The sequence below is a fragment of the Bos grunniens genome, chromosome 19, assembly GCF_055505025.1.
Source record: "Bos grunniens cultivar Pamir isolate PY7600 chromosome 19, Bosgru_T2T1.0, whole genome shotgun sequence".
Classification (NCBI taxonomy): domain Eukaryota; kingdom Metazoa; phylum Chordata; class Mammalia; order Artiodactyla; family Bovidae; genus Bos; species Bos grunniens.
The window spans coordinates 3876098-3896497 of record NC_141183.1 but is presented as its reverse complement, the minus strand read 5'-3'; the positions used below and the strand labels follow the sequence as shown (position 1 = coordinate 3896497).

The window sequence follows — 20400 nt, the reverse complement described above, 5'->3', positions numbered from 1 at the left end:
CAAACGCATTGCTCCTCCTGTGTGCCCAGCACTGGACTTAACACGTAGAAAGATAGAGCACTCAGCCAGGAAAACACCCTGAGCTCAGCGCCTCTGCTGTTTGCTCAAGTGTCTAAATGCTCAGGGCAATCGCTTGCTGGGGGCCAGGTCTCTTCAGCTCAGATTAGAGAGGAAAATATTAGCTGCCAGTTCTCAAGCAGAGCCTAGACTTTGGCTGCTGCATGCCTTGATATTTACATGAATTCAGAGGGCCAGGTTTTAATTTGACATTATCTTTGGGAAATCTAATTAGTAAGTCACAGGGTTTCCTTGGTCTGCTGATCCTCCCAGATAGCGATTGTTTATATGGTAAACAGAAGAAAGACAACAGCAGCAGAGGAGCCCAGCGAGGGTGCAGGCAAGTCCTGGGGCGAGAGTGCTGACTCAAACCAGGTGAGTCAGGTGTGCAGAGAGAGGAAGCACAGGCCAGAGTCCTCCTCTGCTCCAGTCTGGAGGCCTACTGCTCAGGAGGACCCATCCAGAAAGAAAAGAAGCCATCGGTTCAGTTCAGTAGCTGAGTCATGTCCAACTCTTTGCAACCCCATGGACTGTAGCACGCCAGGCCTCCCTGTCCATTGCCAACTCCCAGAGTTTACTCAAACCCATGTCCATTGAGTCAGTGATGCCATCCAACCATCTCATTCTCTGTCATCCCCTTCTCCTCTTGCCTTCAATCCCTCCCAGCATCAGGGTCTTTTCAAATGAGTCAGTTCTTTACGTCAGATGACCCAAGTATTGGAGTTTCAGCTTCAGCATCAGTCCTTCCAATGAACACCCAGGACTGATCTCCTTTAGGATGGACTGATTGGATCTCCTTGCAGTCCAAGAGACTCTCCAAGAGTCTTCTCCAACACCACAGTTCAAAAGCATCAATTCTTTGGTGCTCAGCTTTCTTTATAGTCCAACTGTCACATCCATACATGACTACGGGAAAAACTATAGCTTTGACTAGACAGATTTGAATGTAACTGGTATAAATGAGCCCCTTTGTCATTTTTACCAAAGATTTTGAGGGGCTGAGATAGAAGTAGGGAATTTCCCTTCTGTAAGGTCTGTTGATTAAAAATTTTCACATTCAGTGTAGGGTAAGGGAGTTAGAGAAGGCGAGGTTTGGAAGAAGAACGCGACCGGCACTTTACAGGAACAGATCACCTTTAATGAGGTGAGAAGGAGGCAGCAGTCAGATTAGTGAGCTGCTGCACTAACCCAAGAAAAGAATGAGTATATATAGGCATGTATGTGGAAATCTACTATCTTAAGGGGGCCTGTTCTTCTCCAAGGTTGTTCAGAGTAGTTATCTCTTATGGCTGGGGCAAGGAATTCTGAAGATTGGCCAGAGGCTGGACCAGGTGGGAGCTGGGCGTAATCAACCTTAAGGTCCATTTTTTTTTTTTTTCTTCGGGTGAGAGAGTTCTTTGTTTTGCATAGAATGGTGGGGAGGACCCTGAGGGGAGTTTTAACTCCAGGCTATTTTGAGCGTGTACCTTTCCTTCATTCAGCAGTAATCCCCTGACTGTTTCCAATATGGCATTAACATACAATACTTCTGAAATGCATTGGTTTAGAACAACAGAGCAGGCTTGGAGCCAGGTAAGCCTAGGGATGAAATAGCTGCACCACCTTCAAGATACATGAACAACTTAATATCTGTGAATCTCAGGTTCCTCAACTAAAAATGTGGGATTGAAAAGTATCTTCCTCACCAAAGGATGCTAACTGTTCAGCAGCTCTCTGGAAGCCAGCATTCGGCACGCAGTGCACACTCACTGACTGCTGCCGGAGTCACGGATTAAGTGAACAATGAGCTGCGGCTCATTATAAAATCAGCAGCTGTTGTTTTCCACGTGTATCAGACACTTTTTACACATTATTTTTATTTTTCACTAAAGTCCTGTAAAGTATGACGACATGGTGGAAGAGATGGTCACATTTGAGTCCGTATATAGTGTGTGTGTGTGCGTGTGTGTGTGTATGTATATTATATACATATTGCATTTATAGTATATACATACTACATTTACAATATTTATATCCATATATAGAGAGAGCAGGGCTTCTCTGGTGGCTCAGTGTTAAAGAATCTGCCTTCAGTGCAGGAGCTGCATGAAATGTGGGTTCGATCCCTGAGTTGGGAAGATCCCTTGGAAGAGGAAATGGCAATCAGCTCCAGTATTCTTGCCTAGAGAATCCCATGGACAGAGAAGCCTGGTGGGTGACAGTCCGTGGGGTTGCAAAGAGTTGGACATGACTGAAGTGACTGAGCACGCACATATTGTATATATAGAGAGAGATACAGGAATCTAGGATCTTTCTTCTAAGAAAGAGGAAATCACATAAATATGCCTGAATGTAGGATGATTTTATTGACAAAACTATTAGCCAAAAAAAACTTACCTTAAATTTCAGTCTTTACAAAGCCTGCCTTATTGTAAGATACACTGTTATTTATTTTGAGATGCAATTTGTAGTTTGGAAAGACCTATTAATTTGTAATTAAATTGATCAATGTTAGTTTTGGATACATATAGGATTGCTTAAGACAGTAGAAATGATGTCCTTGTTTTCATAAATTAAGACTTTATAGGCCACTGTAAAAAACATAGAGATGTCTTGCTTAGTGAAGTAAGTCAGACAAAGATAAATATTGTATTGATATCACTCATATGTAGAATCAAAAAAAATGATTCTTTTCCAGTATACTTTATTACAAGTTATTGATTCAGATGTAAAACTGAGTCACTTTGTTGTACAACTCAAACTTTGTATGTCAACTATACTTCAGTAAAAAATTAATTAATTAAAAAAACCTAACAGAAATATTTGGTATGATTATAACAAATATATTCCTATAGCTAGAACCAAAACAATTATCTTTATATAATCCAAAAAGGGGATTATATATATGCATTATTCATGAATGCATAAAGGCCAGAGCCACAAATATTTAAAAAGTGATAGAAATCACATGCTTTGAGAAGAAATGTAATATTTGGCTCAAAAAGTTTTTTTTTTCTTAAAAAAAAAACCTGTTGTTGAAAGATTTGAAAGAAAATAGTTTTATATGAGTAGAAAATGAATTATTTGTAAATTAATCTGATTTAATATAATATGGGGCTATAAATATGTTACTAAATTAATAACTTAAAAGAAGTTATCTGTCTCCTTAAAGTTTACTTTTTCATAAAGGCAGAAAAATCCTTTCTCTACATAAGAACATTTTAACATATTTTAGGAGATGCACAATATTGAATATTGCTGAAAGCAAGCTACCATGCTGGTTGTACTAAGGGATACAGACATTAATCAGATATGAGTGCTAACTTCAAGGAACTTACAGAATGATAGGGAAGATAAGGCATATTTAAAAAACAAATAGCTCTATTATATGATAGGAAGTGACAAAGCTATAAGAGAAGTTATAAGTAAACTATTTTAGGAATTCATTGAGATTTCAAAATAAACCATGAGTTTAATAGGCTTCTTTCTGTGTGTTTTATTTTTTGTTTTGCTTTTGTCTATTTCTCCAGTTGTTTGACGTTTGAGGTTTAGTGGACAGAATAAGCAGAAGTGACTTAAAACCTATCCATGTCACCCTGACTCTATCAGAGATATCTGTTGAATTAAATTCAGGCTTAAAAGCATAAATATATCCATCCCAGATCTTCAAAATCAAGTTACAATGGATAGTTTTACATTGCTGCAAAGATGTCAAATTCTCCTGATCTGCCTTAATTATTTTTGAATAATAAGTTCAGTCCCTGAGTTGGGAAGATCCCCTGGAGGAGGAAGTGGCAACCACTCCAGTGTTCTAGCCTGGACAATCCCACGGACAGAGGAGCCTGGCTGGCTGCGGCCCACGGGGTGACAAGAGTCCACCATGACTGAGCAACTGAGCACACACACTGCTTCCTCACTGGATCCGTTCTGTTGATGAAATTTGCTCCCCTTAAGCTGAATTGTTTTACATATATATTTTTAAGAAGTCCTGCTTGTTCATTTAAGTACTTCCTTCTGAAGCATTGAAGGCTATGCATATACATAGTCATATTATAAGTATATTCTCTAAGAAACCACCAAAGAAAGTGGGGAAATTCAGTTAGAGTTAAGCATGTTTTAACACTATCTGGGGCTTCCCTCGTAACTCAGTTGGTAAAGAATCTGCCTGCAGTGCTGGAGACCCGGGTTCAATTCCTGGGTCAGGAAGATCCCCTGGAGAAGGAACTGGCAACCCACTCCAGTATTCTTGCCTGGAGAATCCCCATGGATGGAGGACCCTGGCAGGCTACAGTCCATGGGGTCGCAAGAGTTGAACAGGACTTAGAAACTAAACCACCACTACTACTGTTATCTAGCCTTTAAAGCTTCAGGCAAGACTGTATCAGCTATTACCCGTGGGTCTAGGTGAGAGAGTCGGCACTGAAACAATGAAATCTTCGCACCATTTAGGTTTAGTCCTTGATGCTTCCTAGTGTGGAAATGATGCCTTTCACAAAAAAACAACGACAACAAATACATGAGCTGGTGCACAGGTCTCAGACCAGGTCTACACAGTGCATGAAAAAATCAGTTTAAAAACTTAACGTCCAGGTCCAAATAACTAGTTTGAGGGTTTTCACCACCAGCCAGCTCTCTGGAGCCGTAGGGGTGCCGTCTGGAGTTCTGATAGCTCTATCAACTTCTCTGCTTTTCCCCTCTAGCCAACCTCAGAATTCCATTTCTCTCTTGGCTGGGAATTCTCCTGATAAATCAAGGATAAATCTATTTGCAATTCCCTTTTTTTTTTTTTTTTTGGTAAGCATTATTGTTTTCACTAGATGCAAGATGTGTTTTCTTTTATCCTTCCAAGCAAACGTATGACATTTGGCCATCCTCCCGTGTCAAAAAGGCATTCTGCCACGGCTGGGCCGGGGCTCACACAGTTGTTAAACAGCAGGGATTATCAGGCAGGACAGTATTAAGTGGTATTTAACAGCAAGACCGAAGTCCTCTGTCAGATGCCTGACTTAGGGCTCCTTGACTGTGAGCATCGCAGCTTCTAGACCTTTTGCACGGGACCATTTTTCATTCTGACAACAGACTACCGCGGCTGTCCTGGGTTGCCTTTCTGGAGCTGACAGCCGAGTATTTCTGTGGCAGAAATATTGCCAGGGAGTCAGGGGTAGGGGCGGAGGGGAGACGGTTTTACCCCCTTTCAGGCTAAGTGCAGTGGCATTCCAAGCAGTAGGTGTCCCCCGTCAACGGCCGGTTAATCTGTTCAGCATGATCCCTGTCTAGTCATAACAATAGGGGGGTCGGGGCGGGGGTGCGTGTGTGGAATATCGGCCCCACGGTGGGATTGTCTCACGTGCACATTAGCTTCTCCATCTCGTCCAGGCGCTTTCTCGTTGACGTAGGCCGGTCAGGGTGAACGCTGAGTCTGTCAACTTAAGTACCGTGCTCTAAAAGGTTTTTTATTGGGGGGAAGAGGGGGAGCGGGAGGTGTTTGACAGGTCCCCGAAGTTCAAGCTCAGCCGTTTTATGACTGCAGAAAGACATCAGTTATGGAACTTACGATATGATGGGTGCAAAGGCAGGAAATAAAAGAAAGAACTTAATGAAAGTTTAATCTTCTGGGGAATTGGTGCCCCTCAGAGGCATAAATTGAGAGACCTAAAGCTAAATTTCTCTGTCAAAGGCTGGCATCTCGCTCATGCACATTTTACAGCTATACTAGAAATATATATATATATGTATATATGTTTTAAAACAGCTATTTCTATTCTTGAGTACCCACAGTTGCTGATGGAGGCTGGGAAGTGCTCGCAGTAGATTTATTAGGGAGGTTATTGCTTCTCTGTACAGCATGCGTTACAGAAGAGTTATATGATCATGATTCCTTATGCAGTTGTCTGGTCCTGATTCTGGCTCTACATGGCTGCTATCTGATTGGTTGAGAAGCTGGGGGGAAAAAAAATCCTTGGGAACTGTCACATTAGGCTTCCATCTCTTGGATCCCGGATGCTGAATCTGTCTCGTGGTTTTGTATCAAAACTATTAACACTGGTTCATGGGTGAGCTGTGACCTGCAATCCTTGTTTCATCCGAAGCATAATCTAGAAGTCATGTGGCCAAGCCTGGGCTGACTTCCCCACGTCTCCAGCAACGAAAAGAGGGTTTGTGGTCAGAGGAGTAAGCAGAGAAGATGACAGAGACACGGAGGAGGGACACATCGGTAGGAAGATGCCTTGGTCCCCGTCTCTTTTTCCGGCACCGGCGCCAGTGGATGGGTGAGGTCCTGCTGGGGCAGTCTTTATATCGCGTCCCCCGTCAGGCCCAGCACATCCGGGCCTTGATCGGAGATAACGCGGAACACTCGGCACGTCATCGGAAGACCTCTTCCGGTTGATTAGACCTCTTCCGGTTGATTAGACCTCTTCCGGTTGATTAGACCTCTTCCGGTTGATTAGACCCCCCTCAGGAACAGGCCGCAAGCGCACTAGCGCGACACACGTGCTGTGTGTCGGTTGCCGCAGGAGCGTTCTGTCTGCCTGGGAAATAGAACGCGTTTGTGGGGAGGATATCATTGTGCGATAGAGGCCAGCACCATCTGTGACGTACGCGATGAAAACAGTATAACGCCAACGCGGAATTGTTGAAAGAGTGACAGCGGTAGTCGCTTTCAAGGTCAGTAGCGGATGCTTTCAGATCGTGTTCAAATGGTCAGGCCTTCAGTAAAAAGGCACTCTCTATTCAGGCCTTTCCTCACGTGTTAGGGATTAGCTACACTGCCATGAAGGAGAAGGTGAAGGAAGCGTCTAACGGAATATTGTTTTTTTTAAAGCTCAGTTTGGGAGCCAGTACGGCAGTATTAGGGGCTCCCCAGGTAAAAGGATGTGCCTACCAATGCAGGAGACGTAAGAGATGCAGGTTCGATCCCTGGGCCGGGAAGATCCCTTGGAGGAGGCAACCCACTCCGGCATTCTTGCCTGGAGAATCCCCTGAACAGAGGAGCCTGGCAGGTTACTGTCCCTGGGGTCACAAAGAGTCCGATACAACAGAGCAACTAAGCACTGTGGTTGTATTAAACACACACACACACACACAGAATGTGTTTGTGACACCAGTTTATATAATTATAAAATTGTCTGATTTAAGCTTCTAAGTCATTTTATCGATCATTTTATCACTAGAAGGAACAGTATAGACTTTGGATTCAAATCCTTGTTTTGATGTTTATAAGCAACTTTATTAATGTGTTAATTATTAAATGAGGTCGTATGTTTCTGGGGTATTGATATACAGGAACTGTTAAAGATAAGATCTTTTATTTTTTGGTAAGTTTATTTATTTTAATTTCAGGCTAATTACTTTACAATATTGTGATTTTGGCCATACATTGACATGAATCAGCCACAGGTGTACCTGTGTCCCCATCCTGAATGCCCCTTCCACCTCCCTCCCCATCCCATCCCTCAGGGTCATCCCAGTGCACCGGCCATGTGCACCCTGTCTCATGCATCGAATCTGGACTGGTGATCCCTTTCACATATGGTAATATACATATTTCAATGCTATTCTCTCAAATCATTCCACCCTCGCCTTTTCCCACAGTCCAACAGTCTGTTCTTTATATCTGTGTCTCTTTTGCTGTCTTACATATAGGGTCATCATTACCATCTTCCTAAATTCCATATATATATATATATGTTAATATACGGAGAAGGCAATGGCACCCCACTCCAGTACTCTTGCTTGGAAAATCTCATGGACGGAGGAGCCTGCAGTCCATGGGGGTCGCTAAGAGTCGGACACGACTGATCGACTTCACTTTCACTTTTCACTTTCATGCATTGGAGAAGGAAATGGCAACCCACTCCAGTATTCTTGCCTGGAGAATCCCAGGGACAGAGGAGCCTGGTGGGCTGCCGTCTATGGGGTCGCACAGAGTCGGACACGACTAAAGCGACTTAGCAGCAGCAGTAGTAGCAGCATGTTAATATACTGTATTGGTGTCTTTCTTTCTGACTTACTTCACTCTGTATATTAGGCTTCAGTTTCATCTACCTAATTAGAACTGACTCAAATGTATTCTTTTTAATGGCTGAGTAATACTCCATTGTGTATCTGTACCACAGCTTCTTATCCATTCGTCTGCCGATGGACAGCTAGGTTGCTTCCATGCCCTGGCTATTATAAACAGAGCTGCGATGAACCTTGGGGTACACGTGTCTCTTTCAATTCTGGTTTCCTCGGTGTGTATGCCCAGCAGTGGGATTGCTGGGTCATATGGCAGTTCTATTTCCAGTTTTTTAAGCAATCTCTACACTGTTCTCCATAGTGGCTGTACTAGTTTGCATTCCCACCAACAGTGTAAGAGGGTTCCCTTTTCTCCCCACCCTCTCCAGCATTTATTGTTTGTAGACTTTTTGATAGTAGCCATTCTGACCGGCGTGAGATGGTACCTCATTGTGGTTTTGATATGCATTTCTCTGATAATGAGTGATGTTGAGCATCTTTTCATGTGTTTGTTAGCCATAAAGATAAGCTCTTATCATCATTAGTAACAGTAAAAGTGGCAACAATCATTTGAATGTTAAAATTGAGGAAGTTACCTTTAAACAGGGGAAAATGACAATAATTAATATGTACAATTAATTTTGATTCTACAGCACATTAAGTGTTTACTTCTAGCTGATGACAAAAACATTGAAAACTGGTTAGTAGTTTGTCCAAAATCACACAGCAACAAAGGAAGAATTCAAGTCCAGATTTAATGAATTAAAAAGCCTCATCGTTAATATTTCAAAGAAACCTTAAAAATATTTTTTTAGGACTGAAAATTCAACATGGTGCCTTGGGTGTAATTTCCATGTAGTAGGCGGTTAACGGGTATCCCTGTTGGCTCAGTGGTAAAGCATCCATCTGCCAATGCAGGAGACACTGGAGGGGCAGGTTCGATCTCCGGGTCGGGAAGATCCCCTGGAGAAGGAAGTGGCACCCCACTCCAGTATTCTTGCTTGGGGAATCGCACAGACAGAGGAGCCTGGCAGGCTACAGTCCATGGGGTTACAAAGAGTCAGACATGACTTAGCAACTGAGCATGCGTGATGGCCGGTTAATGAGTGCTTTAATAAAACTTCTAAATATTGGTTTCACCTCTGAGGATATAGAAGGACTTGTATGCTTAGCTATCTGGAGCAGTTTTGCTGGCTAGGTACTTTTGTGGGTGGGTATTTGTATCACATGGATAAGCCTCCAATCTGGTGGCTTATGATCTGAAATCTGAGGGAACAGTGTCCTAGGAGCACCTGGAGGAAAGCAAAGAGAACTCATTTGGTTCAGTTCCAACTTGAGTATCTTTCTGTAGCTTCTGAAAAATACCAACATATTAAAAACCCTCCATTTTGGAAAAGAAATTCCCAGCTTTAAAATAAATCAGAAAGCATTTAATTGGATGATTGGTCATTTCACCTTTTATCTAAACAAATCAGTGCTGAGTAAAAATTAACTGTCACAAGGAAATCCATCTATTTTGACGAGGTTTCTGATGGAATTGTCATAGAAGGATAACATTCATTTATTTTGCAGATAAGATCCACTAGTTACACACACACACTTCACATCTTCACTCAAGATGTCTTTAAAGCACCTGTTGGAATAAAAATTGATGCATCAAGGTGGCTTGACTGTCAAGGAGAGAGAAAAGATGCAAATCATGAAATAAAACTCTCAGGAGCCAAAAGAGAGACTTCTGAAGTCATTCTAGAGATTGGCCAGAAAATCAGTGTATTCAGGAAGTGATCAGCATAGACATGATCATTTTCTTGGGGAAAGCTGTACATTTGGCCAGTCAGAGCTCTATAAATCAATAATGTAACCAGAGTCGGGAGTTCCATTAACAGTTGATTTCCAGGAAGTGAGCATTTAAAAAATGTAACTAAAAATACATATGAAAAGCAATCCTCTCTGAAGTGTGTGTGTGAGAGCACAGGAGTCAAGCATTAGGAAAGTGAACAGGGCTGCAGTCTCTTGCCAGCACATGTGGCGGAGAAATCACCGCAGTTGGCTCCTTCTGTGGCTAACAGCAGAGCACTTGGGTTCACCTGAGACGAGACTCCTTGACAGCTCTTTTGAACTCACTTCAACTGTTCCTCCCTCTGCTTGTCTGAGAGTCAGACTTGAAACCCTGCGTCCCCTACAGGGTGGAGGGAATCCCTAAAGGAGAGAAATAGGGGTAGTTTCTCCACCTCCCTGCCTCCAGGCAAGGTGCTTTACCCAGAACACAAAACGACTGACATTTCCTGTCTGCTCCACCCTTGTTGATATGTGTGTCCAAAATCTGCAGAGGTCTTCAGACTTTTTAATTTGTTTAACAGCCTGGGTCTAAAATTAAAAGTATTTGGATATATCCTAACTGGCTAAAATGGAATCCATCTCTGATTTCCTCTTGCGGAAGAAGCTCAATATATTACAGGAGACACAATTTATAATATGGGCTATTTTGGTAATTTGTCAACTATTGAAATGAGTTCCATTTGGCTTGGCTTGACTCTATAAAAATAAGTTGTAATAATGTCTGTAGAATCAAAACGGGACCCTATGCTTCTCTGAAATGCCCTTGGCCCAGGCAGGCATTTTCGAGGGCACCAGAGTTCAGCGTGAAGCTGAGGACAATGTGAAGTAGCAAAGAAAGGACTTTGAACAGGAGAAAGGAAAGGAGAGACATCAAAAGTCAAATAACGAGCGCATGTACTTTCCTCAGGATTTTCTAAACTATTAAAAATTATTATCATTATTCTGTTGCAAAAGTTCCTTAAACCAAGTTTTGCTACTTGACCTTTTGAGAAAGATTCATTTTCTGAATATGTTGATGAACCCACTCGTCATTTTATGTGTCATGTCTTGAAATTCAGTGAATTAGGAAATTGCTTCAAGCAGAAAGAGTTTGATGCGTAGATTTGGATGGAAGCTATTTTGAATTCCAGGAAATGTTTTGAGGTCATAGCTGGTTTGATGCCCATTTGATTATGTCCCCATTGCTTTCCCTGGTGGGAGACAGTCTGTAAACAAATCTGAAATGCAAGAAACCAGTGCCCACAATGCAGGAGACTCAGATTGGATCCTTGTGTGGGGAGGGTTCCCTGGAGAAGGAAATGGCAATCCACTCCAGTATTCTGGCCTGGAGAATTCTATGGACAGAGGAGCCTGATGGGCTACAGCCAATGGGGTCGTAAGAGTTGGAGACAACTTAGCAACTAAACCTCCACCACTATAGCTTTACAACCCCTACTCGAAAATGAAAAAAAAAAAAAAACTAATTTAACTGTTTACACTAAATGATGCTAGTTTCTTTAGCTACTTCCAAGATCCCATTTAATGTATTGATTTAATATGGTAGTAATTGATTAAGTATTGAAATTTATGCATATGTAAGGAGACCAATTATGGTTTCAATGTGTCTGCCCTCTGATGCCCTCTCACAACACCTCCCATTTTATGTGGATTTCTCTTACCTTGGACGTGGGGTAAAATGGACCAGAATGGGTGAATTTAACTCAGATGACCATTACATCTACTACTGTCGGCAGGAATCCCTTAGAAGAAATGGAGTAGCCATCATGGTCAACAGAAGAGTCTGAAATGTAGTACCTGGATGCAGTCTCAAAAACGACAGAATGATCTGTTTGTTTCCAAGGCAAACCATTCAATATCATAGTAATCCAAGCCTATGTCCTAATGAGTAACGCTGAAGAAGCTGAAGTTGAACGGTTCTCTGAAGACCTACAAGACCTTTTAGAACTAACACCCAAAAAAGATGTCCTTTTCATTATAGGGGACTGGAATGCAAAAGTAGGAAGTCAAGAAACACCTGGAGGAACAGGCAAATTTGGCCTTGGAATACGGAATGAAGCAGGGAAAAGACTAATAGAGTTTTGCCAAGAGAATGCACTGGTCATAGCAAACACCCTCTTCCAAGAACACAAGAGAAAACTCTACACATGGACATCACCAGATGGTCAACACTGAAATCAGATTGATTATATTCTTTGCAGCCAAGGATGGAGAAGCTCTATACAGTCAGCAAAAAACAAGACCGGGAGTTGACTGTGGCTCAGATCATGAACTCCTTATTGCCAAATTCAGACTTAAATTGAAGAAAGTAGGCAAAACCACTAGACCACTCAGGTATGACCTAAATCAAATCCCTTATGATTATACAGTGGAAGTGAGAAATAGATTTAAGGGCCTAGATCTGATAGAGTGCCTGATGAACTATGGACAGAGATTCGTGACATTGTATAGGAGACAGGGATCAAGACCATCCCCATGGAAAAGAAATGCAAAAAAGCAAAATGGCTGTCTGAGGAGGCCTTACAAATAGCTGTGAAAAGAAGAGAAGTGAAAAGCAAAGGAGAAAAGGAAAGATATAAGCATCTGAATGCAGAGTTCCAAGGAATAGCAAGAGATAAGAAAGCCTTCCTCAGCGATCAGTGCAAAGAAATAGAGGAGAACAACAGGATGGGAAAGACTAGGGATCTCTTCAAGAAAATCAGAGATGCCAAGGGAACATGCAAAGATGGGCTTGATAAAGGACAGAAATCATATGGACCTAACAGAAGCAGAAGATATTAAGAAGAGGTGGCAAGAATACACAGAAGAACTGTACAAAATAGATCTTCACGACCCAGATAATCATGTGGGTGTGATCACTCACCTAGAGCCAGACATCCTGGAATGTGAAGTCAAGTGGGCCTTAGAAAGCATCACTACGAACAAAGCTAGTGGAGGTGATGGAATTCCAGTTGAGCTCTTTCAAATCCTGAAAGATGATGCTGTGAAAGTCCTGCACTCAATATGCCAACAAATTTGGAAAACTCATCAGTGGCCACAGGACTGGAAAAGGTTAGTTTTCATTCCAATCCCAAAGAAAGGCAATGCCAAAGAATGCTCAAACTACCGTAGAATTGCATTCATCTCACACGCTGGTAATGCTCAAAACTCTCCAAGCCAGGCTTCAGCAATATGTGAACCATGAACTCCCAGATGTTCAAGCTGGTTTTAGAAAAGGCAGAGGAACCAGAGACCAAATTGCCAACATCCGCTGGATCATCAAAAAAGCAAGAGAGTTCCAGAAAAACATCTATTTCTGCTTTATTGACTATGCCAAAGCCTTTGACTGTGTGGATCACAATAAACTGTGGAAAATTCTGAAAGAGATGGGAAATCTGTATGCAGGTCAGGAAGCAACAGTTACAACTGGTCATGGAACAACAGACTGGTTCCAAATAGGAAAAGGAGTACATCAAGGCTGAATATTGTCACTCTGCTTATTTAACTTATATGCAGAGTACATCATGAGAAACATTGGGCTGGAAGAAGCACAAGCTGGAATCAAGATTGCCGGGAGAAATATCAATAACCTCAGATATGCAGATGACTTATGGCATAAAGTAAAGAGGAGCTAAAGAGCCTCTTGATGAAAGTGAAAGAAGAGAGTGAAAAGGTTGGCTTAAATCTCAACTTTCAGAAAACTAAGATCATGGCATTTGGTCCCATCACTTCATGAGAAGTAGATGGGGAAACATTGGAAGCAGTGTCAGACTTTATTTTTGGGGCTCCAAAATCACTGCAGATGGTGATTGCAGCCATGAAATTATTATGACCAACCTAGATAGCATATTGAAAAGCAGAGACATTACCTTGCCAACAAAGGTCCGCCTAGTCAAGGCTATGGTTTTTCCAGTGGTCATGTATGGATGTGAGAGTTGGACTGTGAAGAAAGCTGTGCATTGAAGATTGATGCTTTTGAACTGTGGTGTTAGAGAAGACTCTTGAGAGTCCCTTGGACTGCAAGGAGATCCAACCAGTCCATTCTAAAGGACATCAGCCCTGGGTGCTCTTTGGAAGGAATGATGCTAAAGCTGAAACTCCAATACTTTGGCCACCTAATGGGAAGAGCTGACTCATTGGAAAAGACTCTGATGCTGGGAGGGATTGGGGGCAGGAGGAGAAGGGGACAGCAGAGGATGAGATGGCTGGATGGCATCACCGACTCTATAGACATGAGTTTGAGTAAACTCTGGGAGTTGGTGATGGTCAGGGAGGCCTGGCGTGCTGCAATTCATGGGGTTGCAAAGAGTTGGACAGGACTGAGCGACTGAACTGAAGGAGCTCAAACCAGGCAATCCTAACAGAAATCAACCCTGAATTTTCATTGAAAGGATTGATGCTAAAGCTGAAGCTCCAGTACTTTGGCCACCAATGCAAAGAGCCTACTCATTGGAAAAGATCCTGATGCTGGGGAGGATTGAAGGCAAAAGGAGAAGGGGGTGACAGAGGATGCGATGGTTGGATAGCATCACCAACTCAGTGAACATGAGTTTGAGCAGACTCCAGGAGATAGTGAAGGATAGGGAAGCCTGGTGTACTGCAGTCCATGGGATTGCCAAGAGTCAAACATGACTTAGCAACTAAATGCACACACACACATATATAAATTCATATGTATATTGAAATAAAAGTTTGAGACAGAATCTTGGGATACCCATGTGTGCATGCATACACATACACAAACCCGAGCTACAGGTGTAAAGGATTTTAAAGGGGGATGGGTCTCTTACAGGACAGTTTTTAATGAGGTACAGACAGAAGGCTCTAGTTACATTCCACTCTACTGTATTACTGTTTAAGGAATTTGTTGTTATTGCCATTTTTGTAGGTTCCAAACACTAGATTTTCAGATGAAGATGCAGTGACCGCTGCCCCCATTGCATTTTGTCTTCCCCTGGTACTTCGTTTTGCTCGCCCACCCCAGGGACCCGGTTGAAATTACGAGGCACGTACAAATGGCTCCGCTGCCGTGTTATCGCCTACCGCAGAAGCTGAATCCTGCTCAGCACGCAGCCTCTGCTTTCCAAACAGGAAGAGCACCACATGGGAGTCAGCTTCTCAAATGCACTCCTGGCTTGCTCTGGCCTCTAGTGTACTGGCTCTAGAGCTCTGCACCCCTCTGTGTGCAGCTCCCGGACTGGAATGGCCCAATTTGGGGTTTAGTTTAAAATGTAACAGAGTAGTTAAGAGCACATGTAAGCCTGAGGACAGCATGGACTTCAAACTCAGTTCTACCACTTAGAGCTGTGAACTTCGCAAGGTCTTTGAGTGACTATTATTAGAGATTATTATTGTTAATATTATTTCATATTTAAAAACTTATTTAAGTTATATTTTAGTGCTACTTCTGATATATGAATGTTTAAATTGGGGGATAATTGTTTTTATCCCCTCCCTCTTGAGCCTCCGTTGCCATCCATGCCACCCTCTCCTTCACCTGCTGTGCCCACAAGTCCATTTTCTACATCTGTCTGCTTAGTGCTACTTCTGTTTTCTAAAAGATTCTAAAGTACATGCTGGAATGTTAATTTTGTGTGTCTCAATTTTAAGATCTATGTGGAAAAAGTGAAGCAATAAACAGCTGTCCAATTCGAATACTATAGATTACTGACCTTGAAAACTAAAACTTAACATCTCAAACAGCCATCTTGCCTTAGCTTATGGAATTTGAGAGGTGGTTGACTTATCAGCGAAGATAAGCAGTTATTTATTGAGTGCTCAATACAAACAGCACGCTCTTTCATACACTGTGAGAGACAGATCTGAGGATGAAAACAGCAGTTGCTTCACCTTGTCCAGAGGAGACTCTTCATGAATATAGTGGCACCAAATTAGAGTGGCCGCAACTCATTCGTCAAGATCTTGACTCAAACTGGGCGAAAAAGAAAAGCCTTTTAGATCGGAGGCCTCGGGTGCGGCCACCAGACCTGCGTCCCGGAATCCCAGGCTGGTTTAGCCCAAAAGAAGCAGCCACCGTGTTAGCCGGAGGAATGAAGTTTCCAAACTCTCTCAAAACAGAAAATGAAGAATAAACGGTGACTAACAAGTCAGATCAGGACGAGCACAGCTGCACCGCGAGCCCTGTGATCATCTGGGAAAACACTTTCATCATCGGGGCTTTTCCCCAGTACCGCGTCTAAATCCATTGGTAAAGCTGTCATGGGGAAATAGCAGATGCTCTGTGCATGGCCCGATGATCTAGATTAGACTGCTTCTCTTTGGAACCATGAAAAGACTCACATACTGCAACATTTTGCCTGCATTGTTCTATAAATGGGCATCTCAGGTGGCACAGTGGGAAAGAATCTGCCTACCAATAAAGCAGACACAAGAGATGCAGTTTCAACCCTTAGGTCAGGAAGATCCCCTGGAAAAGGAAATGGCAACCCACTCCAGTATTCTTGCCCAGGAAATCCCATGGACGGAGGAGCCTGGCGGGCTACAGTCCATGGGGTCACAAAGAGTAGGACACGACTTAGCAACTGAACAGCAACAGCAAGAATACCTGAACCCACGCATCCCTCCATATGTACAGAGAAAATATATTACCTTCCAACTCCCTTAACAACTGTTTCATCACTGTATGTAGTGGGCACCTTCCTTAATGAAAACCTCACTGTGTCATGGGGGCCTTTATAACTCGAACAGTGATTGGGGAAAAAAAAATCTGTTTTATGTCTGTTTCTCGAGTGATCTCCGGTCATTTTCAGAGAAGATCATCCGTACCCCAGCTGTCAACTGCCTGAAGCACAACTAGCTTTGAACAGTGACATGTGCTCATATCCCACAGCTGTACCGGAGCGTCCTGAACATTTTCTCAACCTCTCAGGCATTTTTTTTTTTTTTTTACCTACCAGGCAGCTGCCTACTTGGAGAGGTCCCAGAATCAGTTGTGCCAGAGTTAAAAATCACCTCACACCCGCATATGTTTTTTTTTTTTTCCCCCTCCTTTATGAATTGGGCTTTAAATCTTGACTGTGATTTAGTGAGAAAATAAAATTGGGCCATAGTCAATGTCTCATTTGTATACATTCGTATGAGTTCTGTAACCTGGAGGATGTCTCCAATCCAGGGAAATGTAACCATGAACCCACAGCTAAACAATTTCCAAAGAGGCCTTTTCAAGGAATGGCTTTTAAATGCCCAAGGAGCTCAGTCCAACGGCAGAGATATTTGAAATATACACAAACATACAAGCCTTTTAGATAAACACATTTTCAGGGGGCTTTTGATGAAAGTGATAAGTTACATTCTCTACAACTACACACACTGTATTTTATTACCCTTCAGTAGACACTTATCAGCTATAAATGTTGGGTGGTTTAGGCTAGAAATCAGCCCTGAGGGGAACAGTGGGAGAACTGGGGGACTCCCAGTTCTACAGATCAACATACACCGGAGACTCAATTTTATTTTCATTTATTAAAAAGGTCTGTGGTCTCCTTCTGCAATTTCAAATCCATTAGCTTCCTGCCCCCTGTAAGAAAAAAAAAAAGAGAGAAAGTAACTGCAGATTTTATGGACTGATTGCTGATGGCTGTGCTACTGCTCTATTGGTTTTGAGTGGAGGGTCCATTATAGATACATTATCCATAAACCATGCTTCCAGTGGAACTCGTAGCGTCCAGTCTGACTGGGGAGTGAGCGGAGCTGGCTTGGTCAAAAAAGAGGCTGGGGGAAGGGTCAGGTCTCTTGGAAGCCAACATGGGCTAGGCACAGGCATAAATTACAGCCTTTCTTCCGACTTCCTCCTAATTATGCCTCAAACGTGCAGCGGTTGGATTTCGTTAACCAGCCACCAGATGAACTTAGAAATCATATCGACAGTAGATTAGAGTGGGAGTTTTCAACCTTTTTCCCTGCCATGTATGTTCAAGCGATATATTTGTCTGTCTTTGACACTCTCTGCTTCTGGCCACATGTACTCAACAGCTGACCGTGCTCATATGGTTTTCCCTAGTCTCAGGTATATGGTGCTTAAACCTTTTTTCAACAAAGATGCAAAAACATTTTTAATGGCAATAAAACAGATGAAAATATGGCTTCATATTTTCCCCTCTGTAACCCTACATCTTGAATTTCCAAAAAGAAAAGTTAAATATGTCTCCTGCATCATTGTTTAATTTTCCCATTCAGTAACGATTTGTGAAAAGAAGCAGAAGAATAATTAGAACAATACAGTTGGCATTTGTATAAGAGGAAACTTTCTTTGAGGACAAGTCTCATTTATCTTTGAATCCTGGTACCCACAGACTTTATGCTTGGTACATAGCAGATGACCAATGAATTTGTCAAACTGAGTTACATGTTTTTAAGTGTAATTAATTGCCAGAAGCTAGTATAGTCCTTCTTAAAATGGAAAGATATTTTCTTTCCATTGTTGATGAAAAGGCTGCATTCACTTAGGCAAAAGCACAGTGGAGAATTTAGTTCTTTTTTCTCTTGATCTAAATGAATGTGATACTGTCCACATGTTTTCCCCTCTTCAGCCTGAAGTCTGCACTTTGATTTTCCAGCGTCCACCCGAGGTGCACACAGAGTTTCACAAGGGGGTCTTGTGTTGTTGTTGTTCAGTTGCTAAGTCATGTCTGACTCTTTGTGACCCCAGGAATTGCAGCACGCCAGGCTCCTCTGCCCTCCAATGGCTTCTGTAGTCTGCTCAAACTTATGTCCACTGAGTCGGTGATGCTATCAAACAATCTCATCCTCTGCTGCCCCTTCTTTGCCTTCGATCTTTCCCAGCATAGGCATTTTCCAGTGAGTCTGCACTTGCATCGGGTGGCCGAAGTAGTGGAGCTTCAGCTTCAGCATCAGTCCTTCCAGTGAGTATTCAGGGTTGATTTCCTTTAGACTGGTTTGATCTCCTCACTGTCCAAGGGCATCTCAAGAGTCTTCTCCAGCACCACAATTCTGAAGCATTAGTTGTTTGGCGCTCTGCCTTCTTGATGGTCCACCTCTCAGAACCGTACATGACTACTGGAAAAACCATAGCTTTGGCTCTACAGACCTTTGTCAGCAAAGTGACGTCTCTGCTTTTTAATATGCTGTCCAGGTTTGTCATAGCTTTCCTTTCAAGGAGCAAGTGTCTTTTAATTTCATGGCTGCAGTCACTGTCCAAAGGAATTTTGGAGCCCAAGAACCTCTTTCTAAATATCTGGATTTTGTGTAGGTGGTATAGTCAGATAATCTGCTTTTTTAAACTTCTGGTTTTTAAAGCAGTTTTTGGCTTGAAACAAAATCAAGAGGCAGGTATAGAGTTTTCCCATGTATCCTTCAGCTTCACATATGAGCAGCTTCCCCCTTCATCCATATCCTTGCCACAATGGTCTATTTGTTATACCTGATGAGCCTGCATTGACACATCACAGTCAAAGCCCATATTTACCTAGAGTTCATTCTTCTTGTTGTATCCCCCCTGGATTTGGACAGATGTGTAGTAACAGATATCCATCATTATAATATCACAGAGTGTTCCACTGACCTCAGTATTCTCTGTGCTTTGCCTGTGTCTACCCCAGCTATGGTCTAAAGGCCCTGGGAGAGGTTTAGACAGGTAGACCAGCTTCAAAAAGGAGTCCCTTTTGTCCCACACCCACAACTATAACATAGTAGGATTAAGGAAAACAGTAAAGAATTTTCAAAATGGGAGTCCTCAGAGCCATTGAAAAAGGAAATGGCAACCCCCTCCAGTATTTCTGCCTGGAGAATCCCATGGACAGAGGAGCATGGAGGGCTACAGTCCATGGAGTTACAAAGAGTCGGACACGACCAAAGTGACTTAGGACACACTGACTTAAGAGCACACTTCATCCTTTCATCAGTTAATCCCGTCCACCAATCTTAGATTTTTGACAATTACTTTAGCAATTTTGCTTTCTAGAGAGTGAAGACAGGTTGGAAGTCTCTTCTTCTACTAACTACTTTGACAAGCACTTAACCTTCCCCATTTTCCTAATCTATCTACTGCTTTAGAGTTTTGCTTCGTATGTCAAATCATGGCAAAAGTTTCAGTCACACATTAACTTTGAAATTTGGTGGCTACAGCATTATTATCATCATCGGCAGGTTGGAGCTCCATCTACTCATTAGCTTGGTACACAGGGTGGCTCAGGGGTAAAGAACTCATCTGCAATGCAGGAGATGTGGGCTCAATCCCCAGGTTGGGAAGATCCCTGGGAAACAGAAATGACCACCCACTTCAGTATCCTAGCCTGGGAAATCCCGGGGACAGAGGAGCCTGGTGGGCTACAGTCCATAGAGTCGCAAAGAGTTGGATGTGACTGTGTAACCAACCAGCAACAAGGAAAGGCTATTAAAGATGGAGCATCACCCCCTTCCTGCCTCCTTTCATCCCTTCAGAAGTCCTGCCCTGATGGGTGATCCCCCTGTTGGGTCCCTGTCATCACAAGCTGTCCATCATCGGCTCCTGCTGCCCCTGCAGAAGCGCAGGGCGCACACTGGCAGTTCTGCTAACAGAAGCTGTTAACAAAG

At 42.7% G+C, this 20400-nt stretch overlaps 1 long non-coding RNA gene across 3 annotated transcripts in view; it reads left to right on the top strand.

Moving 5' to 3' along the window:
• Positions 1 to 6441: 6441 nt before the first annotated feature.
• LOC147350969 (uncharacterized) overlaps positions 6442 to 20400 on the top strand; it is a 32108-nt gene continuing 18149 nt past the window's right edge. Inside the window, exons 1-2 of one of the 3 annotated variants that reach the window (XR_015146780.1) lie at positions 6479 to 6702; positions 18652 to 18731. This is a non-coding gene — a long non-coding RNA (uncharacterized LOC147350969). Of the gene's footprint in view, positions 6703 to 18651; positions 18732 to 20400 lie in introns of all 3 variants that reach the window. The other 2 variants (XR_015146781.1, XR_015146779.1) reach the window with 2 other exon arrangements.